Genomic DNA, 10,000 nt, shown 5'->3' on the forward strand with positions numbered 1-10,000 from the left:
TCTTCACGTTGACATTCAGAGCACTGGGCAGAAATCACATTGCGTCAACACCCGCTAGGGCCATCGCAATGCTTTGTTTTAATTAGACAGTCGGATTCCCCCAGTCCGTGCCAGTTCTGAGTTGATCGTTGAATGGCGGCCGAAGAGAATCCGCGCACCCGCGCGCCCCCGGAGGAGCACGCTAAGGCGGACGCGGCCTCGCAGCAAGGAAGATCCGTGGGAGGCCAAGGCACGGGACCGAGCTCGGATCCTGCACGCAGGTTGAAGCACCGGGGCGCGAACGCCGCGCAGGCGCGCGCATCCTGCACCGCCGGCCAGCACGAGGCCGACCAACGGCGAGAGCAGACCACGCCCGCGCTAAACGCCCGCACTTACCGGCACCCCTACGGCACTCACCTCGCCCAGGCCCGGCACGTTAGCGCTGACCCACTTCCCGACCAAGCCCGACACGCCCCGATCCTCAGAGCCAATCCTTATCCCGAAGTTACGGATCCAATTTGCCGACTTCCCTTACCTACATTATTCTATCGACTAGAGGCTCTTCACCTTGGAGACCTGCTGCGGATATGGGTACGAACCGGCGCGACACCTCCACGTGGCCCTCTCCCGGATTTTCAAGGTCCGAGGGGAAGATCGGGACACCGCCGCAACTGCGGTGCTCTTCGCGTTCCAAACCCTATCTCCCTGCTAGAGGATTCCAGGGAACTCGAACGCTCATGCAGAAAAGAAAACTCTTCCCCGATCTCCCGACGGCGTCTCCGGGTCCTTTTGGGTTACCCCGACGAGCATCTCTAAAAGAGGGGCCCGACTTGTATCGGTTCCGCTGCCGGGTTCCGGAATAGGAACCGGATTCCCTTTCGCCCAACGGGGGCCAGCACAAAGCGCATCATGCTATGACGGCCCCCATCAACATCGGATTTCTCCTAGGGCTTAGGATCGACTGACTCGTGTGCAACGGCTGTTCACACGAAACCCTTCTCCGCGTCAGCCCTCCAGGGCCTCGCTGGAGTATTTGCTACTACCACCAAGATCTGCACCGACGGCGGCTCCAGGCAGGCTCACGCCCAGACCCTTCTGCGCCCACCGCCGCGACCCTCCTACTCGTCAGGGCTTCGCGGCCGGCCGCAAGGACCGGCCATGACTGCCAGACTGACGGCCGAGTATAGGCACGACGCTTCAGCGCCATCCATTTTCAGGGCTAGTTGCTTCGGCAGGTGAGTTGTTACACACTCCTTAGCGGATTCCGACTTCCATGGCCACCGTCCTGCTGTCTTAAGCAACCAACGCCTTTCATGGTTTCCCATGAGCGTCGATTCGGGCGCCTTAACTCGGCGTTTGGTTCATCCCACAGCGCCAGTTCTGCTTACCAAAAGTGGCCCACTTGGCACTCCGATCCGAGTCGTTTGCTCGCGGCTTCAGCATATCAAGCAAGCCGGAGATCTCACCCATTTAAAGTTTGAGAATAGGTTGAGGTCGTTTCGGCCCCAAGGCCTCTAATCATTCGCTTTACCGGATGAGACTCGTACGAGCACCAGCTATCCTGAGGGAAACTTCGGAGGGAACCAGCTACTAGATGGTTCGATTAGTCTTTCGCCCCTATACCCAGCTCCGACGATCGATTTGCACGTCAGAATCGCTACGGACCTCCATCAGGGTTTCCCCTGACTTCGTCCTGGCCAGGCATAGTTCACCATCTTTCGGGTCCCAACGTGTACGCTCTAGGTGCGCCTCACCTCGCAATGAGGACGAGACGCCCCGGGAGTGCGGAGGCCGCCGCCCCGTGAAGGGCGGGGAAGCCCCATCCTCCCTCGGCCCGCGCAAGGCGAGACCTTCACTTTCATTACGCCTTTAGGTTTCGTACAGCCCAATGACTCGCGCACATGTTAGACTCCTTGGTCCGTGTTTCAAGACGGGTCGTGAAATTGTCCAAAGCTGAAGCGCCGCTGACGGGAGCGATTATTCCGCCCGAGAGCATCCCGAGCCAACAGCGGCGCGGGTCCGGGGCCGGGCCAGGTAGGTCCGTCATCCGGGAAGAACCGCGCGCGCTTGCCGGGAGCCCGAGCGCCCAAAGGGGCGAATCGACTCCTCCAGATATACCGCCGGGCAGCCAGCCAGGACACCGGGGCTCTGCCCAACAGACGCGAACCGAGGCCCGCGGAAGGACAGGCTGCGCACCCGGGCCGTAGGCCGGCACCCAGCGGGTCGCGACGTCCTACTAGGGGAGAAGTGCGGCCCACCGCACACCGGAACGGCCCCGCCCCGCGGCGAGTGGAAAGGCAACCGGACACGACCCCGCCGCGAATTGCTCCGCGCGGGCGGCCGGCCCCATCTGCCGAGGGCGGAGGCCAGTGGCCGGATGGGCGTGAATCTCACCCGTTCGACCTTTCGGACTTCTCACGTTTACCCCAGAACGGTTTCACGTACTTTTGAACTCTCTCTTCAAAGTTCTTTTCAACTTTCCCTCACGGTACTTGTTCGCTATCGGTCTCGTGGTCATATTTAGTCTCAGATGGAGTTTACCACCCACTTGGAGCTGCACTCTCAAGCAACCCGACTCGAAGGAGAGGTCCCGCCGACGCTCGCACCGGCCGCTACGGGCCTGGCACCCTCTACGGGCCGTGGCCTCATTCAAGTTGGACTTGGGCTCGGCGCGAGGCGTCGGGGTAGTGGACCCTCCCAAACACCACATGCCACGACAGGCGGCAGCCTGCGGGGTTCGGTGCTGGACTCTTCCCTGTTCGCTCGCCGCTACTGGGGGAATCCTTGTTAGTTTCTTTTCCTCCGCTTAGTAATATGCTTAAATTCAGCGGGTAGTCTCGCCTGCTCTGAGGTCGTTGTACGAGGTGTCGCACGCCACACCGCCAGCCGGCTGTGCACGCTACCGAGTAAGTACCGGTATGCGAACCGCCAGGCGACGGGCGCGCATCGCACGTTTAAGGAGACGCGGCCGGCCCCACAGGCGGCCACGACACTCCCAGGTCTGCGAAGCGGGGCAAACGCCGCGCGCTTCAGTATACGTAGCCGACCCTCAGCCAGACGTGGCCCGGGAACGGAATCCATGGACCGCAATGTGCGTTCGAAACGTCGATGTTCATGTGTCCTGCAGTTCACATGTCGACGCGCAATTTGCTGCGTTCTTCATCGACCCACGAGCCGAGTGATCCACCGTCCTGGGTGATCTTTTCATAGTTTCCACCATCTCTTTCGAGACAGTTGCATAGGCGGGACTGAGGCGTGTGGCGGCCCTGTTCCAGCGTTCAGTGTCCAACGGCCTCACGGCCGATGGGCGTCGTACGGCTCCACACCGGAGCGGACAGGCAGTCGGGCGAAAGTCATTCAAAACCGGCGCCAGGCGCCAGGTGCCGCAGGCCAGCCGCTCCAGCGCTTCAGCGCTCGTACCACACAACATTGCCGTTAGTTTTGAGACGAACGCGTGGTTCCGCACGCGGCGCACGGCTACTGCGAGCCGTACAGGTAGCTGCGTGTTGCGCGACACGACACGCACATCGAAAGACATGCAGTCTAGTCGGTAATGATCCTTCCGCAGGTTCACCTACGGAAACCTTGTTACGACTTTTACTTCCTCTAAATGATCAAGTTTGGTCATCTTTCCGGTAGCATCGGCAACGACAGAGTCAATGCCGCGTACCAGTCCGAAGACCTCACTAAATCATTCAATCGGTAGTAGCGACGGGCGGTGTGTACAAAGGGCAGGGACGTAATCAACGCGAGCTTATGACTCGCGCTTACTGGGAATTCCTCGTTCATGGGGAACAATTGCAAGCCCCCAATCCCTAGCACGAAGGAGGTTCAGCGGGTTACCCCGACCTTTCGGCCTAGGAAGACACGCTGATTCCTTCAGTGTAGCGCGCGTGCGGCCCAGAACATCTAAGGGCATCACAGACCTGTTATTGCTCAATCTCGTGCGGCTAGAAGCCGCCTGTCCCTCTAAGAAGAAAAGTAATCGCTGACAGCACGAAGGATGTCACGCGACTAGTTAGCAGGCTAGAGTCTCGTTCGTTATCGGAATTAACCAGACAAATCGCTCCACCAACTAAGAACGGCCATGCACCACCACCCACCGAATCAAGAAAGAGCTATCAATCTGTCAATCCTTCCGGTGTCCGGGCCTGGTGAGGTTTCCCGTGTTGAGTCAAATTAAGCCGCAGGCTCCACTCCTGGTGGTGCCCTTCCGTCAATTCCTTTAAGTTTCAGCTTTGCAACCATACTTCCCCCGGAACCCAAAAGCTTTGGTTTCCCGGAGGCTGCCCGCCGAGTCATCGGAGGAACTGCGGCGGATCGCTGGCTGGCATCGTTTATGGTTAGAACTAGGGCGGTATCTGATCGCCTTCGAACCTCTAACTTTCGTTCTTGATTAATGAAAACATACTTGGCAAATGCTTTCGCTTCTGTTCGTCTTGCGACGATCCAAGAATTTCACCTCTAACGTCGCAATACGAATGCCCCCGCCTGTCCCTATTAATCATTACCTCGGGTTCCGAAAACCAACAAAATAGAACCGAGGTCCTATTCCATTATTCCATGCACACAGTATTCAGGCGGGCTTGCCTGCTTTAAGCACTCTAATTTGTTCAAAGTAAACGTGCCGGCCCACCGAGACACTCAATAAAGAGCACCCTGGTAGGATTTCAACGGGGTCCGCCTCGGGACGCACGAGCACGCACGAGGCGGTCGCACGCCTTCGGCTCGCCCCACCGGCAAGACGTCCCACGATACATGCCAGTTAAACACCGACGGGCGGTGAACCAACAGCGTGGGACACAAATCCAACTACGAGCTTTTTAACCGCAACAACTTTAATATACGCTATTGGAGCTGGAATTACCGCGGCTGCTGGCACCAGACTTGCCCTCCAATAGATACTCGTTAAAGGATTTAAAGTGTACTCATTCCGATTACGGGGCCTCGGATGAGTCCCGTATCGTTATTTTTCGTCACTACCTCCCCGTGCCGGGAGTGGGTAATTTGCGCGCCTGCTGCCTTCCTTGGATGTGGTAGCCGTTTCTCAGGCTCCCTCTCCGGAATCGAACCCTGATTCCCCGTTACCCGTTACAACCATGGTAGGCGCAGAACCTACCATCGACAGTTGATAAGGCAGACATTTGAAAGATGCGTCGCCGGTACGAGGACCGTGCGATCAGCCCAAAGTTATTCAGAGTCACCAAGGCAAACGGACCGGACGAGCCGACCGATTGGTTTTGATCTAATAAAAGCGTCCCTTCCATCTCTGGTCGGGACTCTGTTTGCATGTATTAGCTCTAGAATTACCACAGTTATCCAAGTAACGTGGGTACGATCTAAGGAACCATAACTGATTTAATGAGCCATTCGCGGTTTCACCTTAATGCGGCTTGTACTGAGACATGCATGGCTTAATCTTTGAGACAAGCATATGACTACTGGCAGGATCAACCAGGGAGCTGCGTCAACTAGAGCTGAGCAGCCGGCCGCCCGGGAGTGTGTCCCGGGGGCCCGCGCGAACACGCAAGCGTCCGCTCAATTATTCTGCAAACAGGAGGAGGCTGAGCTCCCCTGCACAACACACCTCGAAACCCTCTCAGGTCCCGGCGGCGCGCAGCGCCGTCCTAAGTACTTGGTCGGGTTCGAGAGAGGCGCAATCGCCCGGAGTTAGGCGAGTAGACGCTTTAGGTGCGACCACCCGTGCTCCCAACTGAGCTTGCCGCTGCCGACAGAGGCCCGGGAGCGTGCTGTCGTGGCATTGCCGGCGGGAGACAACACGCGCCACCTACGGTGACCGGCAGCTCCAACGCCAGCGCCACAGAAGGACAAAAGCCCCACTTGGGTGCCGAAGCGAACTCTCCCAGCACAGCGCACGCGCCAACACGTCCGCACAGCTGCGATACAAACCACCTGCGAGAACCGCTGGGGCGACCGAGCAGCAGACGGCGTCGCGGCGCCGAGCGCCGGGCGGCGGCGCATCCTCAGCGCACACAGTCCTCAATCGGACCAGCACACTGCAGATGGCCACCGCGCTTCGCACCGGGCCCGCGAGGACCTACTTTGGCCGCAAGGCGCCGCGAGCAGGGGGCGCCGGCGCGCAGCTGCGCCGCCTGCCGCGTCCGTCGGCCGGCGCGCCTGCCACTGGCCGCCCCCACCAGCCGGCTGTAGCGCGTGCGCCCACGCACCGCGCTGCCAGCACGCCGGGCGGCCCCCCCTCACCGGCCGGGGACGGTCCCACCCAGCCACCGCCGCGTATCGCCTCACACCCAGATCCCCTTTCGCGTTCGTGGGCATGGTGGGTCCCCTTTCACGTTCGTGGGCATGGTGGGTATCCCTGAAACAACCGGTTAATAGCTCGACCGATCGTCGCCAACACTGATTCACCTCTAGCGAGAACAACCGCACCACAACGGGTTACCTGTTGTTCATTTGCGTAACGTCACCAGCAAACGTAGACGTCCATCGCCATTTGCAACGAGTATTGCATGCCTGTGTCAGGTGTCACAACACACTACGTCTGCCCACATAGACGCAACAACATGTGCACGCCTCGAGAACACGTGGAAGGTAGCCCCCGTACGTATGCGGTGTCCATTGCGCGAACGACTGTCAGCCGGCCTCTGCAGGATGTCGCAGATGTGGAACGCGGTGCAACATGCTATCACGGTGTGTGAGAAGAGACGACTACGTCCGAATACACGCTCCACTACATCAACAGACTGCTCATGCTGATCGCCATCCAGGGCGTCCGTTCCTCCCACACGTCTGAATGGCGTACCACACTGCAATCCAGCTCTTATAGGGAGACGACACGTAGCTGCGTGCACAATATTTGGACTGTATGGTCTGCCGTTGCTAGGCGCAGTCGTCGTACGGTCACACATGTGCCACGATGTATCATTCAGTACATACGGACCAATGTGCAGTACAGTTTGTGGGTTTTGCGTACATCGGCGGACAGGTGACAGGCCGTACCACAACGTAGGCTGAGTACGTCGGCATGCGAAGGGCATTGAACATGCAAACTTCTCAACGACCAGCTTGCGAAGGCAGGGGGGAAGGGGGGGGGGCATGTACGTCCTGCTGCTATCCACATTACAGTGTATAGCAGGAGCATGTGGAAAGTCAGCAACACCTGCAAGGTGTTTAACATGACGCGATACACAGGGGACCGGGCAGTGCGAATAGCGAACTATATTGCGAGGGTTGCGGTTAGGCAACACTACACTAATTTAACGAGTTGCATAACAATTACAGAGCAGGTTCAGCGACAACGTGCGTCAGGTTAAGGCGCAATATAGGTTAGGTTGAGGCACAATATAGGTTAGGTTAAGGCACAACATGGGTTACGTTAAGGCACAAATTGGGTTACGTTAAGGCACAACATGGGTTACGTTAAGGCACAACATGGGTTACGTTAAGGCACAAATTAGGTTACGTTAAGGCACAAATTAGGTTACGTTAAGGCACAAATTAGGTTACGTTAAGGCACAAATTAGGTTACGTTAAGGCACAAATTAGGTTACGTTAAGGCACAAATTAGGTTACGTTAAGGCACAAATTAGGTTACGTTAAGGCACAAATTAGGTTACGTTAAGGCACAAATTAGGTTACGTTAAGGCACAAATTAGGTTACGTTAAGGCACAAATTAGGTTACGTTAAGGCACAAATTAGGTTACGTTAAGGCACAAATTAGGTTACGTTAAGGCACAAATTAGGTTACGTTAAGGCACAAATTAGGTTACGTTAAGGCACAAATTAGGTTACGTTAAGGCACAAATTAGGTTACGTTAAGGTACAATATGGGTTAGGTTAAGGTACAATATGGGTTAGGTTAAGGTACAATATGGGTTAGGTTAAGGTACAATATGGGTTAGGTTAAGGCACAACGTAGGTTAGGTTAAGGCACAACGTAGGTTAGGTTAAGGCACAACATAGGTTAGGTTAAGGCACAACATAGGTTAGGTTAAGGCACAACATAGGTTAGGTTAAGGCACAACATAGGTTAGGTTAAGGCACAACATAGGTTAGGTTAAGGCACAACATAGGTTAGGTTAAGGCACAACATAGGTTAGGTTAAGGCACAACATAGGTTAGGTTAAGGCACAACATAGGTTAGGTTAAGGCACAACATAGGTTAGGTTAAGGCACAACATAGGTTAGGTTAAGGCACAACGTAGGTTAGGTTAAGGCACAACGTAGGTTAGGTTAAGGCACAACGTAGGTTAGGTTAAGGCACAACGTAGGTTAGGTTAAGGCACAACGTAGGTTAGGTTAAGGCACAACGTAGGTTAGGTTAAGGCACAACGTAGGTTAGGTTAAGGCACAACGTAGGTTAGGTTAAGGCACAACGTAGGTTAGGTTAAGGCACAACGTAGGTTAGGTTAAGGCACAACGTAGGTTAGGTTAAGGCACAACGTAGGTTAGGTTAAGGCACAACATAGGTTAGGTTAAGGCACAACATAGGTTAGGTTAAGGCACAACATAGGTTAGGTTAAGGCACAACATAGGTTAGGTTAAGGCACAACATAGGTTAGGTTAAGGCACAACATAGGTTAGGTTAAGGCACAACATAGGTTAGGTTAAGGCACAACATAGGTTAGGTTAAGGCACAACATAGGTTAGGTTAAGGCACAACATAGGTTAGGTTAAGGCACAACATAGGTTAGGTTAAGGCACAACGTAGGTTAGGTTAAGGCACAACGTAGGTTAGGTTAAGGCACAACGTAGGTTAGGTTAAGGCACAACGTAGGTTAGGTTAAGGCACAACGTAGGTTAGGTTAAGGCACAACGTAGGTTAGGTTAAGGCACAACGTAGGTTAGGTTAAGGTACAACGTAGGTTAGGTTAAGGTACAACGTAGGTTAGGTTAAGGTACAACGTAGGTTAGGTTAAGGTACAACGTAGGTTAGGTTAAGGTACAACGTAGGTTAGGTTAAGGTACAACGTAGGTTAGGTTAAGGTACAACGTAGGTTAGGTTAAGGTACAACGTAGGTTAGGTTAAGGTACAACGTAGGTTAGGTGAAGGCGCAATGTAGGTTAGGTTAAGGTACGATATACCTTAGGTTAAGGTACAATATCGCTTAGGTTAAGGTACAATATAGCTTAGGTTAAGGTACACGTTGTAGGGAAAGGTGTATTTTGGGGGGGGAGGGGGCGGCAGGTTCGTTGATAGTGATTATCGTAAGTGCATGCCTGCGGGATCATCCGATTTGTCACGTCAGGATGCACTTGTGGCTCATGACAGGCGGCGCTCCGATTCCAAGGTTGTGGCAGATCTGTGTCTTTCATTCCTGCCATTGTTTGTGTACTGTGACAGGAGGCAGTATTGTGATGTTGGGTGCACCCCTGTGTAGGACATGTGTGGGTGTTCGTGGCTTAGCTGAGCAATGGCGGATGTCGGAAGGGTGGGATATTCTGTTTTCTGGGTGGACCTCCCGGTCTGGTTATGATAGTGTGGATTGTGTAATGTGGCGGAGAGGATGCACCGGATGTTCTTCCATGCTGGTGGTTAGATATTGTGTGTGTGCCTGTTAGAGGCAGAGAGTAGTGTGTGATAGTGTCTGGCTGACGTGTGGTTCTCATTGTGTGCAGAGTCTTTCAGCATGTATAGGGACGGTTGTATATATTATCTGTATTCTGATGGCTCTGCATCTATTACTAATCAGTGCCGTGTATACGGTTACTCTGGTTCCAGTCGAAACTGTTCTATCTCTGTACATTAGTGACACTGCGGCTCCACTATGTTGCCGCCCCTGTCGGCCGTTTCCCCCAGTGTGTGGCTAATGATTATCAGCAATCAGTCTATTAGTCAATACCGGTAGTGTGACGACGTGAAATGTCCGGGATGGGGGAAGCTACACGCTTCCCGTGGGTCAGGGCCTAGAAAGACTCTTCCCACGCAGGAGGCTCGGACTGTCATTACTCTTCCGAGAAATATATTTGCCCAGCGTTTTTTGCGACTGCGAGTGCGACGCGTACGAGTACCGACATGGATGGGGCGCTTCCTAGCTGATC

General features: G+C 54.7%; 2 non-coding genes and 1 pseudogene across 2 annotated transcripts; all 3 read right to left on the reverse strand.

Annotated features, from left to right (window-relative positions):
* Positions 1–2,834, reverse strand: part of LOC126443524 (large subunit ribosomal RNA) — a 5,444-nt pseudogene extending 2,610 nt beyond the window's left edge.
* Positions 2,835–3,022: 188 nt separating this feature from the next.
* Positions 3,023–3,177, reverse strand: LOC126443492 (5.8S ribosomal RNA). Its single transcript, XR_007581957.1, has one exon. It is a non-coding gene; the product is annotated as a 5.8S ribosomal RNA (ribosomal RNA).
* A 353-nt stretch (positions 3,178–3,530) lies between these two features.
* Positions 3,531–5,440, reverse strand: LOC126443514 (small subunit ribosomal RNA). The gene has a single exon (XR_007581977.1). It is a non-coding gene; the product is annotated as a small subunit ribosomal RNA (ribosomal RNA).
* Positions 5,441–10,000: the final 4,560 nt, after the last annotated feature.

This window comes from Schistocerca serialis, unplaced genomic scaffold, assembly GCF_023864345.2.
Source record: "Schistocerca serialis cubense isolate TAMUIC-IGC-003099 unplaced genomic scaffold, iqSchSeri2.2 HiC_scaffold_155, whole genome shotgun sequence".
Taxonomy (NCBI): Eukaryota; Metazoa; Arthropoda; class Insecta; order Orthoptera; family Acrididae; genus Schistocerca; species Schistocerca serialis.